Source organism: Amblyomma mixtum, chromosome 7, assembly GCF_055824585.1.
Source record: "Amblyomma mixtum isolate Tamu chromosome 7, ASM5582458v1, whole genome shotgun sequence".
In the NCBI taxonomy this organism is placed as follows: domain Eukaryota; kingdom Metazoa; phylum Arthropoda; class Arachnida; order Ixodida; family Ixodidae; genus Amblyomma; species Amblyomma mixtum.
The window spans coordinates 62,143,991-62,164,492 of NC_143018.1; the positions used below are offsets into that span (position 1 = coordinate 62,143,991).

Below are 20,502 nucleotides of genomic sequence, written 5' to 3' on the forward strand. Positions count from 1 at the left end.
TAGGGAGTGAGAATAACCGCATTTACAATGATTGCACCGGTCTTGATAAAAACACTTATCTAAAGCAGCCGTATTACATTTCGGAGAGACTAGACAACACGAAAAAGATGAAGAGTTATCAATTCCGCATTAATGTATTTAAGTATTCGTTTTTCCTACCCCAATTCTGGACTGGAATACGCTTCCGATTGATGTGGTTTGTTCACCTGGTTTCCAAAGTGCTGTTGAAATGATAACCTGATGTATTTCTTCCAGGTCTCATGCGTTTACCAGCGCTTTGCCGATGTGTTACCATTCATACTACTTGTGAACTCCTTTAGTCTTCTCTTAGTATGCTGTGTTATCCTTGCTGACGTGTTTCCCAATATCTTCTGTGCATGTGTTATTGTATGTAGTAATATCCCCCCATAATGCCTCATGGGCGCTGTAGGTACTTGCAATAAATAATTAAAAAATATCAGGAAACGAGGAAAGTAGTCACAGTGCGGTCGATTTCTAGTGGAGCCTTCTACGGTGCAGTTGCTTTTCAGGAATTCATCAGGCTTTTTGGAGGAAGAGGAACTCATGCGATATAGGTATGCTGACGGTTCCTGAAATGTCGCCTGTGTTGCCCATTCTTATTTACAGAAAGGTCCCGGAGCCCCTGACTCGTAAACAGACGGGGAGCCCGTCGGCCGGAACTTGACCGTGGCTCCAACCGCCGCCGTTCATGGTTTCTAACATTCACCTTAACAACTATCGCCACGGAGCGGATGACAGCTTCCGTATAAGGGGGCTAAGGGTCCGTGGTGGCACCAAGCACCATCACCTTGAGACTCAAGGTGGCGTTGCGGTGATGGGAGCGAGATGCTAAAGCCCCGTGCACGTTAAAGAACAACAAACAAACAAAATAATGTATGAATGAGGCAAGATGAACAACTAGATGGGAACTTTAACTCGTAAAAGCGATTGGAAGCGGCAGCATAAAATACCGAGGAAGTAATTTGTGAGGGTAATGAAACAGAACGAAGTTACTCAAATTTAACTTGATTATGACCAAATGTTTCGGAGAATCTCCCAAGGTGGAGTAGATTTGTAATAAGGGAGTAATTACTCATTGAGGTCCAAGCTTGCCGTCCTGGTTAGCTCAATTGGTAGAGCGACTGCTCCGGTGTAGCGGTGGTCCCGGGTTCGTACCCCGGACCAGGACGAATTTTTCTTTAACTACGAAGTTTATGAGAAAGCTGTATAGCTTTCCTTTGTAGCCGTACGGCTGCGCTCGGGTGGACGTCAATGAGTAATTACTCCCTTATTAACTTGATTATGTTAGCTTATGTCGATTATATAAGCTGGATGATTGTCCTCTGCCGTTGGCGCATCTTCCTGACTGCCTTCAGGCTCGCCTAGCTCATTTCTGTCTCAAAACCTGCTTTGTACGAACTATTCAAAGCTATCCTCAACTTCCGATTGGGAAGATATAGATTTGGGCACCTCTGTTTTTTTCCACATCCATGCCGGTATCCCGAATTGGGTCTAAAAATTACAACGAGAAAGCCAAAGGAATGTTCAACACTCTAGCAAGGGAACAGCGGTTTGAAATTGGTGGCGAGGTGCTGGAAGTAGTAAGGGAATACGTCTACTTAGGGCAGGTAGTAACCGCAGATCGGGATCGTGAGAGGGAAATAACTAGAAGAATAAGAATGGGACAGAGCGCATATGGCAGGTTCTCTGTGGTCATGAATGGCAGTTTACAAATATCCCTCAAAAGAAAAGTATACAACACTTGTATCTTACCGGCACTCACCTACGGGGCAGAAACGCGGAGGCTAGCGAAAAGGGTTCAGTTCAAGTTAATGACAACGCAGTGAGCTACGGAAAGAATAATTATAGTGTAACGTTAAGAGGCCGGAAGTGGGCAGAGAGGGTGAGGGGATAAATGCGGGTTAATAACATCCTAGTCGAAATCGAGAGGAAGAAATGGGCTTGGGCAGGGCATGTTACGCAAATGGAAGATAATCGCTGGTCCTTAAAGGTCACGGAGCGGATTCTAAGAGACGGCAAGCGTAGCAGTGGACGCAGTAAGTTAGGTGGGCGGATCAGATAAATAAGTTAGCGGGGATACGGTGGCCGCAGCTGGAAAAGGACAGGGTTAACTGTAGAGACATAGCAGAGGCATTTGTCCTGAAGTGGGCGTAGTCAGGCTGATGATGATGATGATGCCGGTAGCACGCCTGAACGATATTCTTTCTCGTGACGTCTCACTTATCTAACTCGGCCACTCTGAAGACCCAGTACTTTCTCCTCTGCCTGCACTGCCCCGGAGATCATAGAGCCAACGATCCATAAAAACCATAAGCAGACTGAATGAATCTATATACAACGCATCAAAATGCGCAACCAGCACCAGACTCCACTTTATTGCAGCACACCCAGCAACGCAACGCCACCCGATTACCATCTAGAATAGCCATCGCAAACAGCGAAGACGCCGCAGTCTCAGAAGCACAGGACAAGCAGCCTAACGCACCACTGTCGTAGCCAATGGCATCGGCAAATGCTGCTGACATCCTGCAACGATGTGCCTCGAGTAAAGGCCCTGTGCGCAGCCTAGCATCTAGAAAAACTGACACAGCTACGCCGACTGGTAAGCCAAGCACTCCTTCTTCGATGTTACAACCACACACTACTACTACCATTTACGCAGCTCCACAATATCAACAACATATCCAACACATACCGTCAATGCTAGAATCTGATATGAACAAAACAGAGATCCCGTTAACGTGCTTTGAAAAGACTGAACAGACTTCACCGCCTGACTGACACTGCAAAGAAACTTGACTCAGCCAACGAACGCAACGAAACACGCCAGAGCATGCTTGAACGCCTTCTCCCAAATGAAAACTTTAGCTGCGAAAACATGGCGTACATTTCTCAGTCGCAAAAGAGGCAAGGAGAACACCTAGGAAACACGAAACATTTTCCGCACAAGCTCATACCGCTATAATGCTGGCACGCAGGACGTATTTCTCATACTACAAAGCACGCTTCTGCAGCCAAAGACAGCACAGACACAGGCACTTTTCGCAACAGACATATAAAGACCCTCGATAATGTTACGCATGATCTCAAGTCCGTTCAAGACACACGATGCGGCCCCAACATGTACAATTACATACGCAGTTTTCTCAAAGGTAGGGTAGCCCTTTTCAAGGCAGCGCCGTCTCTCTCTCCTCCCCAGTCAACATTGCCCGTGGACCACCTCAAGGATCCATTATATCTCCAACCCTCATTAATATATGCCTGAGAGCTCTATCCACGATCTGAAACCGTCATCCCACATTCTACGCCGTTACCTTGTGGAACGAATCCGGATGTCCAGGGGACGTTGAAACGACCCTCCAGGAAAGCATACACACCATAGTGGATCACTTCCACGTAACCGGATTCAAACCGTCAGCAGAATAGTCGGAATTCCTCCTGATGAATCGAATGCAATACCAAAACAAAACCACCGCCCTGTTACAACTCACCCTACTCGGCAGACAGGTACCAAAGGTGACAGCGTGTAGAATACTCGGACTCCTAATACACGATTACGACAATACAAACTGCAACCTTGTACAATTTCAAAAAAGTTTTCCTATTCGTACCGCACAATGCGTGAGCCACATGACTGAAGGAGCACGAAACATTAACAACAACGGTTTATGGGGTTTGAGGTCCCAAAGCGACTGAGGCTATGAGAGACGCCGTAGTGGAGGGCTCCGGAAATTTCGACCACCTGGGGTCACGGAAAACAAACCATACGGTGCGGTTGATGCAGCGCCCAAACGCACTTCTTCGAACTACTTCTTATGAAACGATACTCGAGCAATGAACTTCACAGGATGAGAACGCAAGACAGTTGAAGCCAGGGCTACTGCGCTGCGAACGGAAATTCAGTGACCGCGAGTGGCATCATGCCTATGCAGCTCCAGGCTAATGACTGGTTATCAGGAAGTGAAAGCCGCGGTCATTGTCTCACGCCTCGATGGACACCTCAACCACGCCGTAGGGGAAGGTGGGACTGAAAAAAGTAAATTAGCTGTGGTTTAACTACTGCTCAACCTAGTTAGAGAGTGAAAGCTCTAGTGTACCGAGTAACTAGAAGCGGCTTGGCGTCAGTAACGCTGAGAACGTTCCGGACAACCACCAGCACGGGAGCTCGTCGAAGAGGCTGCGTCTTCGTTCCCTTCCACGTCAGCGCCGTCTGCGGCGAGATCAGTCCCGGTAGGCACCTTTTCAACGCGCAGAGTGACGTTATGCTAGGTCACGTGACTTGCACTCTGTTATAGGGTATATGACGTCATCCATTCACCCATTGTTATTCTTACATTTTGCTAAATTTTTTAAAGTCAAGCAGAAGGTCACATCGTGTTTAGCACTTGTAGTTATCCACTGCTATAGAAACATATCAACTCATTAATTGTTGCAATTAAATTGTATAATTAATGTTAATTAGGCAAAACTTCATCTTTACAATGATGCATTACATGTGGACATTGTTTACTCCAATGTATTGTCATTACTATACTATGACGTCATCATGGTCAACCACAGTAACTAGTACACGCCTAGATGCAATAAGACTAGCGATCCTGCGGCGCTACTCCGCGGCCAAGCGCGGAGCTCGGCGCTGCGACCACCTGTTTCCAGACGCATATCCGTTGTCTAGGCACGCCGTTGCTAACCGCCTGCTACTCCTCTCGAGGCTCCGGCGCCGTTAAGCTTTTGTTATAAAAGACTGCCGTGATCTCACACACCTTATCCGACGGATCCTTAGCAAAAAAGTGTACGACTCCATAGCGTAGTGTGTTAGGCTTTCCACTCTGAACAGTTTGACACGTTTAAACGCAGGGCAGTCTCCCATGCCTCTCAGGTGGGTGTGGGGGAAGGTGAGGATTCTGAGCACATGGCCACACCAGGTCAAAGCTATCGTATATCTCCCCAAAGTGCGGGCAGCGCCCATCTATGTACGGATCAAAGTGTTTGGCGATGGCAGAACAGAGAAGAGTTCCTGTCTGCACTGCAGGTGCCGTGGAGTTCGCTCCTCCGCTTTGCTCAGCCCCTTGGCAGGTGTTGGGTAGAGACGGTGGCTGTCGCAGTAATGAATTAAGATTTCGCGGGACCGCAGAAGCGGTTTATGAGCTACTCAGCCAGGAGAGCTAGAATGAGGAGCCCGGTGTGTGATCGCTCGGGCGGCCGCATCAGCGGCCTCAATGCCTCGTAGACCCTGGTGGCCAGGAGCCCAGATTACATTTGAACGAGTTGGATCGGCGAGAGCCCGTCTTACAATTTGGGAGGCAAGAGGTGATATTTCCACTGCAAGGTAGCGTTCACAGACCCGGCGAATGTCTGTGCTAACCGTTCTCGATTTTGGATCGGTGGCAGCGAGAGCTATTGCTATTTCCTCCGCTCGCGTTGAATTCGGGGCCCTAAACGATAGGCCATCGACATTCACTCCCCGGGGGACTACGACAGCCGTGCAGAATCCCGCGGCCGACGGCCCTGTGATGTCTGCGTAGTAGACGCCCTGTTTAGATCCATATTGCCTCTCAAGCGTGCGAACCCGGGCTTGTAGTCTGCCTTTATGTGAAGTCATGTCCATGTTACGCGGGAGCGGAGCGACACAGAGCATATGGCGCCACAGCATCGGCCTCTTTTGATGACGTCGACAATGCTGTCTCATGCCTTTAGTGCCAACTTCAATGTACACACTGTCGAGGCACAAGTGGATACTGTCCTCATTAGGGTCCACGGTAACGTGAAAGTTATCACCCTTAACATTAACCGCTAAGTCGGAATCGCGTAAAGGCCACGGCCACGAGATGCGAGGTGATGAACGCGTCCCTGTTAGCGAGGTAATGGACGTTAAATTTTTCCTTTCCGTTCTTTTGAAAAACAAAAAAGTGTATAAACGTAGACGAGCCATGTGAATGAGCCCGGAATGCAAAAATGAGAAGGTAATGAAATAGCGCTCCGATGATCTGTGCTGCAGCGGCTACGTGGATGTTCACGGCCGCTAGAAATCATTACAGCGCCGGGCAGCATCGCCCTGGCCACTGTGTTCACTCGCGCAAAGCGCCGTAGCGCGGCGGCCGCAAGACATGGACGCAGCGGACAAAGCGAACGCCGCACTAGGTGTTCACCAGTGTTGTAGGCGTTACCGAAAAAAAGTAACTAAATGCATTACTCGTTACACTAACAAAAAAAGAACGCGTTACCGCCCTACGTTACCTACAAAAAAAGGTAACGCATTTCCGTTACCGTTACCGAAAAAAGGATCGCACGTTACTTTGCCGTTACTCCATGGCCATAAATTTTAATCAGTGGTTCCTCGCTGTAAGAACTCAAGATAACAATTTTATAAAGCTCATACTTCATATAATTCCAACTTCACAAAGAAAACATAGCTGAACTGAACAAATTTACAGTAATTCTGGTGTGCTTCTGCTTACGAAATTACGCGGAAATTGTGTAGCAATAACGAAATGCTTAAATGTCATAGTTCAGAAAAATATATTTGCGCACACAAACAATTTTTTTTACTTGAACCTGCATAATTATTGCAAAAATGCTGAGTCTTTGCGTCAAGGTGTTCAGGTCAGCTTCGCTCGCAAAACTTAGCCGCAGTTGCAGATAGAAACAAATGGTTGACTGCAATCCCCTTTTCTGTGCTGTATCATTGTACTCTTTCTATGGCTCTCTTGGGGCCAACTTGAAGTGAACTGGCGACATTCATGAGTTTGCTCACAAGAGGGAACTGCTTCCACCAAGAATGCGAGAGTGTCGCCTGGGAACGATACATTTTGGTTGAAAAACAAGCTTACGCAGAAACTCACTTAGATTTCTCCAAATGGTTCATTGGTGGCTTGGCATGCGTCCACTCTTTAGAGAGTTGTGTGTGTGGGTGGTTTGGGGGTGAATACAAGTGGGTGACTGCGTGTTCGTGCTTTCTTTTTTAGTTGAGTGCGTCGTCAAGGGCAGGTGTTTTCTGGCATGCATGCGAGCAGCAACAAGGGTCGTCGAGAGCACCGGTAGATTTTGTTTATTTGCACCATCATTTTCGGCGTTTTTTTTTGAAAAAGAGGCGGAGGGGAACAATTGAAATAAAAAGTAACTAGTAACGTGACACGTCACGTTACCGAAAAATGTTAACGTAAGTACGTTGCCCGTTACAGGTCCGAAATGGCAACGAGTACGTTACTAAGTTACCGAAAAAAGTAACGCGTTACCGGTAACGCCGTTACTTGTAACGCGTTACCGACAACACTGGTGTTCACTGGTTACCGCTGACCACCCGAGGGCGAGCGGCATCGATTTCTCGCCCTCTATCCTCGGCGCAAGCGAGCGGCAGTACCCGCCGGAGCTGCTTGTGGCCCATTCAGAGCGGCCTGAAACATCCTTAAGTCCGTTCACTTGGACTGCATACGACCCGCATACCTTACGGCACGGTTCGGGTGTCCACCGAGATGTGAGAAAAGCACTGCGCCATTTCCTTTCCCGAAAAGCGAACCAACCAAGCGCATGCCACTGCATGGTCGCGACGCCGAATGCACGCGCCGAACACAATGTTGTACACAGTCCGAAGATGATTGCTCGAGGCCTAATCTAAAGTACTCTAACGCGGTTCAATATCGCAGGAAGACTGACCAATACGCGGGAGCTTAGCTAGACGCTGGACCATCACCCCACGGTCCGCACTATCCTGCAGCGCCATTTTTACTGAAGAGCTTAAGTGAACATGAAAGCAGCAAAAATTTGGTGCAGTTTGGCCTAAACGACAGCGAACCCTCATGTTTCGTTATACTGTACAGCCGACGCCGATGAATATCCAGCAGGAAAGGTGCGCTTCTAAGCCGAGTAGTGGACCCCCTGGCATTCCAGGAAAACCAGAAATTCGGGTAGACGAAGGCGAGATTCCTCCTTGCCCAAGAAAGATTTGGATTGCACGAGCGATCCATACTGCGTGGCAAGGAAGCAAACCCGTTGGGGTGTGCATTTTTGACAAAGGCTCTACACCTTCGCGAACAGTCCCGAAAAAAGCGTAATCACCTGCGAAGAACTGCGATACCTTGCCAGCCTCCTGGTTTCTTCTGGCGGGTGCATGAAAGGCGTGGCAGAATGACAACGCAAAGGCCGCACGTGCAGCGATGAATAGGAATGCCGAGGGTGAAGATAAACGCCACTAAGCTTCTCTGTAATCTTATGAATCCCAACAGCGTTGGCAGTCCATCGCATCTACGATAACATGCATGAATGCAGTTCTGCTTCTTGAGGCGACCGAACTCAAAAGGAATAAAAAAAAATTACGAGTCCAAAAATCTTTTCTAACGCGACGATTCAATGCCACCTTGCGCGACATAGGATACGGTCATGTGTGCAATCGCCAAACTCTTGGAAATTTCACGACAAGGACTTAACTGGGAGAACGTCGCGAAGGCTCTCTGCGTGCGCATACTAATTATTGGATGATAATTGCGATGCGTGCTCAGTGGCGTGCACTTAGAATGAAACATCAGATTTAGGCAGGTAGTCAGCAGTAACATCAGTACGCTCAAGTCTCGGCGAAACAAAGACCCTGCTTCTCAACATATGCGCGCTATTGCGAGCGATATGCAAGAGTGAGTAACAGAACGCATGCAGATGCGGCTCAAGCGAGCGCCGGTGGTTGAACTTAAAATTGAAGGCTTCTTCGATGTGGATGAAAATGGCTTTCGAAAACACAATCTTTTCTCCCTCAGTACCGGATAACAAAATGACTTCTTCACACAGTTAAAGCCTGTTTCACATGCATGCAAGCGAAAACGCTTGCGATTTCTGTCCCCGAAGCAGAAAAACGTGTTTCGAGCGGCCGCGACAGCTACAGGGGCCAATGTGACGATATTCCGAGAAGTACGAAAGTTTTCGCGGCGTCGCGCCACTCATTCGCTTGAAACATCCTTAACCTTCCCGGTGTTAACACCGGCAGGAACAGTGCTTCTAAATTGAAAACCTGCAGTACTCGCTGAGTGAAGAACTACGGCGCTTACTTCCATCCGTGCTTTCTAGAAGAGGCGAGCCGTGATCGCGTCAAGGCCTGAGTTTCACTTCTACATCGGCCACAGCCACGCGACCACCCTCAGCGGCATATGACTGTATCTGTCACTTTCTTTCACCAGTGCTTCTGCGATTTGGGCAACAAATCTCACGGAGTAAATATAGGTCGTTACGGGTTCTTCGCGTGAGCACTAAAAGCACTTTCTACGCTAATAAAATTCTCGATTGTTGCAAGACTCGCGTATTCAGCAATGCCAATTACAGAACTGACCAGATGCCATCGCACTTACCACTCTTGCTGCTGAGGTTGAAGCTTTGGGGAAGGCTTAGTTCACGCAAACCGATCGTGTTCACACATTGAAGATATCACGCCAACAACACCGCACTTCGAAGACAAGCCGGCACTGGCACGTTGGCAAGAGTTCTTTCTTCCGCCGCAGAACAGAATATCCACCGTGAATGGCGACGGTCAGGCGAACAGCTCACACGAACACGACGTTGTCAGGCGCCGGTGGTAGCTGGAGCTTCAGAATTTTTCAAGCCATAACTTGACAGAAATGACAAACAGAGGCTGGGGTCACATTACGACGAGATACATAAAGGGCGCATTAGTCCAATAATTAATGCCAGTTTCGAACTACGTCACAAGTAATTAACGAAATGACATCCGAACACCGCTGTAACGGCGAAACCGCCGCCTTGTCTCGGCCAGGTAGGCTTAGGCCTAGTCTCGCTAATTCTCGTCCGCCGGGCGGGAACAAGCGGGAGGCCTGATAGCAGAGTTGATAGCGCGTGCTTCAGCTGAGGCCGCAGCGACTCTTTTGTTTTCGTGTTTTTTAGTTTTCAGACTGCACTGTTTTATCTCGGTTTGAAGCTCACGTTCAGTCGCGCTCGACTGCTTTGCTTTTTAGCAGACGGGAGCATACCAGTGCCACGTAACCTTTCCGCCGCGATTGGAAAGACGGCAACAGAGCATGCTTGGCTGTCGCCGAAACTGCTAGTCCGCTTGACTGGGGATTCCGTAGCGTTACCATACTATCACGAGAACAGTGGCAGGAAGGTTGAAAAATATCCATTTCGACCTTTGGCAGACCTCTAGCGGTCGAACTACTATTTTCTAGAGTGAAGATCACTTTCCTTAAACAGTGCAACGAAGGTTAGGGGCCAGCTATGCGCATATATTTTTCCGCTCTTCTTGCGGAAATGAATTGCGGCAGAGCATTTGAATATGTTAACCCCCCCAAAAAAAGAGAAAGAACATTACTGCCAGCAGCACCAAACCTTAAGTAAAGCGTGTGTAGACACGTGCGTCGAGGCCGCACTTTTTTTTTCGGGATTTTGACGGGGTGCTGTTCTTGCAAGAAAGCGTAATTTTTCTACTCATTTTTAGCGATTACAGTGTAGGCGAGATTATGCATGTGTATACTGTTTGTGCGGCCACCCTTGTTTTAAAACGATTCAGCGTTGGTCTGGGGGACCCTTTACGGAGAGAGCCCATTGAAATTATGGATTATGTGCGACGTCCAGCCAGAACTGCTTCCAATAAATTTACCAGACTGGTAGATCCCTTTATTGCCGAAGGTCGCGTCACCTCAAGTTGTTCTCACTTAGAATTAAAGCGAAGGCATATGCGTATAGTGGTGGGATTTGTCGTTGGACCATAATCACGGTTTGGCTGACGGCTCGAATCGGTGCTTCGCTCGTGGGACCCACGGCCGTAGTTGAGAGGAGGCTCTCATCTGGCCCTGTTTTCCGCTCGCTGATGAAGGAACTCAGGAAATATGGCATCTTCATCATATTATGAAGAGTGCGTTGTTTGTTGCTCCATGCGGAATGTGCTTGACGAGGAAAATCATACACAATGTCAGCGCTGTATGCCTGCTTTCTTTCAGTTGCCCGGGTGCCATTTTGGGGGGAACAGCATTTACACGCACGGCCCAAACGCGGCTGTATACCGTATTCTGCGCAATAGTCACGAAGCTGTAAACTTATAATCATCGTCTCTTGTTATCGGCGCTGTTCTGCATGCAGAGGCGACAATACTGCGTGTGCACTCTGAGCGCATTCCCGCTTTCCACAACGTTCGTTGGGCAGATAGGTCCTGTATTCGCAAATATCTCATTAGCGTGAATTACGCGCCCCGAGATTCTAAGTAAGCAGCCTCCAAATGCAAAAACTACATTAGGAGAGAGACGGAGAAGAAAACTCGCACGATGGTATATTTTACGATATGTTGAGGTAGAGAATACGAGAGTGACTTCATATATCTGTATTGCTCCAGAGCGCTCTTTTATGTTTATTACGCATACTCCCTGTTCGACTAGCGGTCCTGTCCAGTCCGCCGCTATATAGGCGCTCGGCGTCACCAGTGACCTTCTCCTCAGGCGGCGCGTTTAGCCAACACCCTCTGAAGAATTTTGACAAGAGGGTGTTGGTTTAGCAGCAGGACCGTGCTACATTCATCCCCTCTCGCCACACTACCCTCTCTCCTTCTACGGTAACCATCCTTCTCCCCCTTCTTCCGGAGTAACTGCCTTCCAGGCGGTTCCCGTGGCAACCAGTCTCCGCTTGTGCCTTACGCCCACGCTTTTCCTTCCAAGGTTCTCATTCATCTTCGCGGCAAAAATGGTACGAGAGTTCCCAACTACGTTAACGGAGTGTGGCCACTGTTTATTCGCTATGTGAAAATAAGGAGTTTCGCACTCATTGGTTTCAGCAGGCTGCCGGCAGTAACTGATTGTATTGCGTGCAGTGCACATGGGCATGCACCAGAGTAAGTTGGAAAGGATCACTGCGGGAAGCTAAGATATGAAAAGTTCACGACAACTGACGCAAACCACAGAAAAGGAGCCTGAAAGAAATCGAGTGCAGCGCATGGACGGCTGAAATTTGCTAAGTGGGCTTGAACCCTGGTTCGTTTTTTTCGCTGGCGAAGCACGCGTGGAATATTCTCGATCTTCGTAGTTTCTTCAGGCATAGTCGGCACTAGCACGAGGTCGAAGCCACAGCTTATTTTTGAGCGCCCGGAACAGATTCGCCACTCGCACCGCGCGCGCCCGCTTGGAAGCGCGGCCCGAAGGTCAGTCTCCACTGTGCACCAATGCAAGCGCCCCCGCACAGGCGCTGCGAACGAAGTAATAACGCGAACGCCGCACTTACTGTCGTCCAGCCAGCGCGACTCAGACTTCCTCGCCCGCCCAAGAGCGCGGAAGTCTTTCACCCTCACGCTCTATACCCAGGTGCCAAGTGCGCGTGGAGACGGGCGCCACCATCGGCTCAAGCAGCCGCTTCGCGGTGATGGGCTGCATAATTTTGAGAAATACTGTATGTATGTTGTCCATGAAGACGTTTATGAAGAACTCTTCGGCCGGAAGGGACGCCACTGCTTTGCGACATTCCCTGCGAAACGGTGGTGGGCTGAAGCCTCGGGGTGAGAAATCGCCACCTTCCAGAAGCGCCACCCACCCACCCAACGGCGTGGGCCTGGGCGAAAAAGTGGTGCCGACGAGGACACCAACGACGAAGCCGGATTTTCTACAAAACAGGAGCGTTAGCGTTAAAAGTAAATGGAGCTCACCAACATCCGCCGGTGGGTGAGCGGTCAGAAAAACCTTCACCCACCAGAAGCTCACGAAGAAGCGGAACGAAAACGGAGGCGAAGTCAAGTTCAAAGACGCAATGTGAAGGCGGCAATGTAAAAATGAAATGTACAAACAATACTGCGAACGCCCATTTTCAGCGTCACATCGTATGATCGCCCGCGAGTTTTAAAATGCTTCGCTGGTAAAAAAATTCTCCTATTTTGAGATCGAACTGAAATCACCTGACCGGAACATTGCTATTGGCTGGAAGGAAGTGACGTCACAAGACGGGATCATGCCCATTGGCTGGAGGTAAGTGAAGTCGTCAGAAGGGAGCATTTCCTTTGGCTACAGGGAACCGACGTGACAAGACGGGAGCATTTCCACTGACATTGGAGAGGCCTTTGCCCTGCAGTAGGCGTATTAAGGTTGATGATGATGAAGATTCTCACTGGCTGCAGAAAAGTGACTTCACAAGACCATAGCGTTTCCATTGGCTGGAGGGAAGTGGCGTCGCCAGACGGGAGCATTCCCATTGGCTGGAGGGAACCGACTTCACCAGACGGCAGCATTCCAATTGGCTGGAAGGAATTGACGTCACCATAGGGGAGAGTCGCGTCAACAAGTATGAGGCCGTGATGAGGAAAACATGGACTGATTTAGTGGCAGTAGTGTCGCGGTTCAATGCGCTGCCTTGAGCCAGCAGGAACATACGCGAGGGTCCAGCGCGAGGAGGGAGCCCAGGCAGGATGCTGCTAGGTGTTGTCTTCCTGGACGGCCGCTGCCACCGGTGCTGCGCGAGACCAGTGCTGCTTCTACAGCAGCATTCCTATTGGCTGGAGGAAACTGACTTCACAAGACGGGAACATTTCCACTGGACAGAAGTGACGTCCCCAGCCAGAAGTTACGTCACTTTCAGTAAACACGCCACCAGCTTTTAATGCTGCCGCATTGCTAACCATGTAAATTGGTTAATAATAATAGGTAAATGTAATAGGTAAATAGGTCCAAGGGCATTTTTTTTTTCACCCTGGCTCCAGCAAGACCGCTTCCGGCGGTGACGCAGCCCTCGTCGACTTGATATAGTCGGACTGACACCGTCAGAAAGATCACATTACACGAAAAGCCGTTACATTGAGATTACCCGCTATGGACTTAATTTAGCTTACCGTCACAGCACCAGCTGGAGCACTCCTTGTATCATATCAGATCGTAAATCGTGGCCTGCAAATCATCTGGGTGCTATGCATTGCCACGTGCTTTTCCCATGCCATCTGCGTGCACTGACCCCTTTCCACCTTCGGGTATAAATAACTCCGATCAATAGATCAGGGCGTTCACTGTTTCTTGACAACCTGGCTGTTCACTTTTGTCGTTCCACTCAAGGACGATACATGGCGCCAGAAGTGGGATGCAATGGAGCAAGTAAGGCAGTCGGAACCCCTGCGTTTGACAACGGACGGAGGACGGAATTGGAAGCTATTTCGTCGGAAGTACGAATTTTTTCTTCGAGCCATGACATGCGATGACAAACCAAGATCAGAGGCCTCAAAGACGGTCCTGCTGCTCAGCGTTGCGGGTGAGGAAGGCTTGGACGTTTTCAACAACTTCGTGTTCACACGAGAAGAAAGCGAGGAAGACTGCGCTACCGTGATTTCAAAGTTAGAAGTGTTAAGTTGCTGCCCGACATGACAGCCAGTTCGGTGATCGAGAGATTCATCATCAGCCTGACTACGCCCACTGCAGGGCAAAGGCCTCTCCAATTAACCCTGCCCTTCGCCAGTTGCGGCCACCGTATAACCGGCATCTTCTTGATCTTATCCGCCCACCTAACTTTCTGCCGCCCCCTGCTATGCTTGCCTTCTCTTGGTATCCACTCAGTTACCCTTAGGGTTGGTTAGTTGGTTGCGACTGAGAGAAGGATGAAAAGGAAAGTGCACGGGCCTGCCAACTGGCTCAAGCCGAGCCACCACCGCTGCCACGTGCAGATAGAAGAGAGTTGAAAGATAAGAGGACAGAGCAAAGACGCGCGTCGCAACAACCGCGTCCGCCGGAACGGACGCTGGCTGAAAAATACAGATACACGGCCGCAGCCCGAAGGCTGCAAACCGAATGCCACAGATATATTAGCTACCAGCGGTTATCTTCCCTTCGCATTACATGCCTTGCCCAAGCCCACTTCTTCCTCTTGATTTCATATAGGATGTCATTAACCCGCTTTGTTCCCTCATCCACTCCGCCCGCTTCCGATCTCTTAACGTTACACCAATCATTTTCCTTTATTAGCTCGCTGCGTTGTCCTTAGCTTAAGCTGAACCCTCTTTGTTAGCGTCCCCGTTTCTGCCCCATAGGTGAATACCGGTAAGATACAGCGGTTGTAAACTTTTCTCTTGGGGGATATGGGTAAACTGCCATCCATGATCTGAGAGAACCTGCCATATGCTCTCCGCCCCATTCTTATTTTTCTAATTATTTCCCTCTCATGATCCAGAGCAGCTGTCACTACCTGCCCCACATAGGCATAATCCCTTACTACTTCTAGCACCACGCCACCCATTGCGAACTGCTGCTCTCTTGCTAGACTGTTGAACATTACTTTCGTTTTCTGCATGTTAATTTTTCCCACAGTTCAGCATTGACGAGTTTTTTCTTTTTGCACGGCTTTATGATTGCAAGCATGTTAAATTTAGCCAGGAATATTCCCAACCTAACGGGCTTGCAGAAAAGGGTGTGCAAATCGTGAAGCGGATTCGGATGAAATCGAAAGCGGCAAATGAGTGTTTCTGGATGGACATGTTGAATTACAGGGCCAGTCCCACCGAAGATGGCCGGTCTCCAGGCGAGCTGCTGCAAGGGAGGCGGCTGCGCACACCAGTGCCGGACTTCAATCCCATGCCGGTGATACAGGTGAAGACACGCAGCCGGATAAGTCGCAAGGAGTGCGCTGTACCTCGCCTCAGCAACGACTTGGTGCGTTTGAATGGAAAGTCCTGGGCACGGAAAGAAAACGTGATTGGACCGGTCCGGCCACGAGTCTTTTATGTGCGCACAGAAAACGGTGCTGCTCTTCGGCGCAACCGGCGGCACCTTTTGGCAACGAGGGAACGGTGTAATATCAGTTCGTCACAAGGGCTGGAGACAGCAGTCACTGCGCCTACACCGACAACACCGACGCTCTCGTTGCAGCATAAAGAGGCATTGGCAACGGGCAATCCGGCTTAAATAGCTCAGCGGCCATCGGTCCAACCACCGCGAAGGACGACACAACAAATGCGGCCACCGGAGCGTCTGCGTTACTACCAGCGATTAAGGCAGACAAGCCAACGATGTCGAGTTTGGTGCTGAACAGTTGAGCCGGAGGATGTATCATACCAGATCGTGGTCTGCAAGTTATCTGGGTACTCATGTGCTCGGGGATCGGGACCAGGGTCTTCACCGCATTAGGGCGAAGCAAGCAGACTACGGAGAGAAGCCTTCGGGAGGAATAGCAAGCTTGAAGGTTTATTTTACATCATGTACAGTAGCAAGGAGACCAAAGTCAGAAAATGGGGGAGGATCCCTGGCACCCCACAGATTGCTACTTAAATGCAGTTCACATTCCCCAGGCACCCGGCTAGGGAATCTGATGTCTGGTTGAGCGTCCAATGGGCCGCCAGCGTCTTCCTAGGCTCCGCCCTCCTCACGTGGCCGCGCACACCGCACAGACACACACACACACACAGGCAAGGAGGAACTTGGCGTCTCTCAGTCGCGAACTGTTGGTTTTCCGCGGGCCGACCAGGTCCAAAGGTCGTTGCTGCTGTGTGATGACCTTGATTGATGGGGACGCGAGCGCTGACCGCTCACCGGTGACCTCTTCAGTTCGGTGGGAGGGACAAATCAGCCGTGTCGCCTCTCCGCTTTGTCGGCTCCTCAGGGCGCACGCGGGCACTGAGTTGGCGGCGCCGTCGCCCCGCCGTCGTCTCCACTGGGTCTCGTCCGTCGGTCCACGGCAGTCCGGGAGAAGCGCCGCACTCAGCCTCCCCGGCGAAGGGGATTAGACGCCTTTGTGTACGCCGACGCCGTTGCCAGTAGCTGCCCCACGCAGTGTCTCCTTTGTCTTCCCCGAGCAGCAGCGCTTCGGCCAAAGTGGCCTGATGGCGCCCGATTGGCTCGCCTGTTTCCGCTGCCAGTCCCCAGGAGCGCAGTCCGGCACCAGAGCCGCATTCAGCATCGCCGGCGAAGGGGATTAGAGCCTTTGTCCACGCCAACACCGTCGCCAGAAGCCGCCCCCAGGCAGTGTCTCTTTCGTCTCCTCCGAACAGCAGCGCTTTCGGCCGTTTACCTGACGGCGCCTGACTGGCTCGCCATTCTCCGCTGGCTGGGCCTCCGATCATTACAGTACTGTGCAGTGCCACGTGTTTTCCTCGCCCTCTGCGTGCACTAACCGCCTTCCACCTTCGGGTATAAATAACACCGAACAATAAATGAGGGGGTTCACTGTTTTTTGGCAACCTGGCTGTTCATTCTTATCCCACTCAAGGACGATACACTCCTCACGATATGATTGAAACAGCGCAAGGCCGAAGGCCAAAAAAAGAGAGCAAAGGAAAGGAGGAAAAGGACAACACAGCGCTGAACTAGCAACTGATTTTTATTTGGCACGCTGCGCGTATAAATACATTCAGGCACCAAAATAGAAAACCACGCATAGAGCAATTCATGCACCAGGATCCCTGCAAGCAAACACAAACTAAGAAGTGCGATTCAGGAAACGAAGTTCTTTTTGTGATAAAGACACTGATGCAGCACTTACACATGTATCGCCATACTTCTTGATATTCGAAGCCTCGATAATTTCCCGGCAAAGCTGGTCTTTGTTCCTAGCAACAACTCGGCAAAAATTAAACTGTGGGGTGCAATCACATTCACGGCAATGCATGCTAAGGTTACGAGACTGTTATCTCATTGTTGCGGTGCTGCCTGAGCCTATCATTTAAGCACTGTCCAGTGAGTGATTTGTTTTTAGCAATGCATGACAGAGAATTAAGTAACCGCTTAAATGGCACAGCTGTTGCGGCAGTTCGTCGCTTTGTGGATGACTATCTTGTTTTACTGACTTGTGACCGCGAAGCTTTTACTAGGGAAGTGTCCAAAGTTTGTGGTGTATTTTCCGCTGTTCTTGCCCCTTTGGACGTAACTCATGAAGTTCCTGTAGAGGACACAATTAGATTTCTAGACTTGAGCCTGAAGTTTTCACCTTGCAGTGTGTGCTGGTCCTTCGAGCCTAGGGCCAATAAACCGTTGCTACCTTACAGTTCCGCGCACTCGAAGCTTGTTAAAAGAGGAATTGTCATGTCAAGCTTCAGGAGTGCACTTACAAAATCCTGTCTACATCTAACCGAACGCAGCTTTAGTAACCAGGTAGAGAGGCTTACTGCTAGTGGCTTTCCGCTTCACGTGCTTTCTTCTGTGGCCGAAGTTTTGTTGAAGAAACTGAAATGCTCCGCCAGTTCTGAACGTCAAACAAGTAAGCGAGTAGCAGCCATTCCCTATATCCACAAGATATCACATAATTTGAAAAGTGTTGGTAAAAGAGTCGGAGTGGATGTTGTTTTTTCGGCCCCCGTTAAGTTATCTAGCTTGTGTACGCGGGTCAACAACCCAGGGAAAACTTCCCCCGATTGCCCCAAAAACCATGAATGCAAATTTGTGAAGTGTCAAAAAAATGTCGTGTATTCCATTCCTCTCACTTGTAATAGGTTTTATATTGGCCAGACGGGACAGTGCTTAAATGATAGGCTCAGGCAGCACCGCAACAATGTAGATAACAAAGAGTCTCGTAACCTTAGCATGCATTGCCGTGAATGTGATTGCACCCCACAGTTTAATTTTTGCCGAGTTGTTGCTAGGAACAAAGACCAGCTTTGCCGGGAAATTATCGAGGCTTCGAATATCAAGAAGTATGGTGATACATGTGTAAGTGCTGCATCAGTGTCTTTATCACAAAAAGAACTTCGCTTCCTGAATCGCACTTCTTAGTTTGTGTATGCTTGAAGGGATCCTGGTGCATGAATTGCTCTATGCGTGGTTTTCTATTTTGGTGCCTGAATGTATTTATACGCGCAGCGTGCCAAATAAATGTCAGTTGCTAGTTCAGCGCTGTGTTGTCCTTTTCCTCCTTTCCTCTGCTCTCTTTTTTTGGCCTTCGGCCTTGCGCTGTTTCAATCATATCATGTACAACCAACTCGCCCATCAGCTCGTGCTTTCAAGCTACACTCCTCACGAGTACGTGGCTGCTTCGTCTTTGCGGTTCAGAGCAGAGGTTGCGCGGTGGGTGGCGTGAAGCTCCTTCGCCATGGCAGATGCGAGACAAATTGTCTCAGCAGCAGTAAGGAGCCGAGATTCGGTGTGCTCGTGGGCGTCGTCCACGTAGGCGAGATAACCGCTGGTCCTTAAAGGGCAACTACAGAGGTTTTAGAAATCGACGAGATTAAGAGGGTCGAATGTGCGAAACTTGCAGGTAAAGCATGCGAAGTCCTTTTGGGGGTAGCATTTGAAGTGGTTTCGTCATCGACGATTCAAACAGCGACAGCCTTAAAGCTTCTCCGCAGCGCACAACGCCAAATGGGGGAGGGGAAAGGGGGGGCATGATGACGTCATCGAAGGTATCACTACATTTACAACGCACAAACGCCTGCTTTGAAGCAAAAACCGACGCAATCGAAGGCACAGTCCGCCGAACGTTGTTTGGCAGCATCCAACGAGGCACAACAGGGTTTGGCTGACGGCAGCAGTAATTTGAAATCATACCTTCCGTGACACCCCACTGAATTTCCCCGCATTCCTGTAGTGCTTTCTGGAGAAGCGCAAAATTGATTGCGTCATCGTTTTGAAATACTAGTGCAACAAAACTTGGTATGATTTGCCTACAGCCCATACAGATTTGAATTCTTGAACATTGCGAAATTCTCAAAGTGGTGCAGTTGCCCTTTAAGGGCAACGGAGTTGATTCCAATGGAAGGCAAGCGTAGCAGGGGGCGGCAGAGTTAGGTGGGCGGATGAGATGAAGTAGTTTGCGGGGACACAGTGGCCGCAGCTTGCAAAGAACAGGGTTAATTGGAGAGACCTTCGCCCTGCTGTGGGCGTAGTCAGGCTGATGATGATGATGATCGCAAGAGTAAGAGAGAAGCATCCTTACCAGCTAGCTATCTTGGCCGTGGCCGGTCCGTATACGGAGCCGCCGCCTGCTAAACGTGTGCTAGCGCGTGAACGCCGTGCTCGCAAAGCCAAACATCTGCCGGAACGTAGCAGCGGGGGTAGCTGTTCACTGAATTGTTCGTGTTAGTTGATAAGCCGTTGTAGTAATTTATTGCAGCGGATGCAGTGCTACTGTCTCTGCGAAACAGCCGGCCCGGGTGGCCGAAGCATCAGCTTAGGCAACATCACCCACCAGAATTGTCGCATTAGATGTTTGATCATCGCGCGTCATTTTTTTTGTTTCATCTACGCTGTCTTCGCTCTAAGAAGGTGGATAAATTAGTGTAGCAAACACGCACAAGGAACCACACACACACTGCGTTTTAGAGTGGGAACTCTGCTCCTTGGGGTGCAGCTTCCGATTTCAATGCGGATAACACAACGACCTTCAATGCGTCACAAGGTCAAACCGAACTTGACTGCGTGGTGGTATGGCCCAAGCTACGGTAGTATGACCACGTGATCACATGACTGACCACTTGGTACCTGGCCTTGACCTTTGACCATGAAATTTGGTTTCAGACAATGGAGGTCATGCTTAATAGAGCTGTAACTAGGATCAAGCCACGTTGAACCCAAGACTTTTTTTTATTTTTAACGTCTGCTAGCCTCGTACTCCTTC

At 49.6% G+C, this 20,502-nt stretch overlaps 1 long non-coding RNA gene and 1 pseudogene across 3 annotated transcripts in view; one reads left to right on the forward strand and one right to left on the reverse strand.

The window, feature by feature from the left end:
- Window positions 1-9,612, reverse strand: part of LOC149336272 (uncharacterized) — a 48,983-nt gene extending 39,371 nt beyond the window's left edge. For all 3 annotated transcript variants that reach the window (XR_016284244.1, XR_016284245.1, XR_016284246.1), the window contains exon 1: window positions 9,351-9,612. This is a non-coding gene — a long non-coding RNA (uncharacterized LOC149336272). The remainder of the gene's footprint in view (window positions 1-9,350) is intronic.
- A 4,445-nt stretch (window positions 9,613-14,057) lies between these two features.
- Window positions 14,058-15,986, forward strand: LOC149336273 (uncharacterized; annotated as a pseudogene).
- Window positions 15,987-20,502: the final 4,516 nt, after the last annotated feature.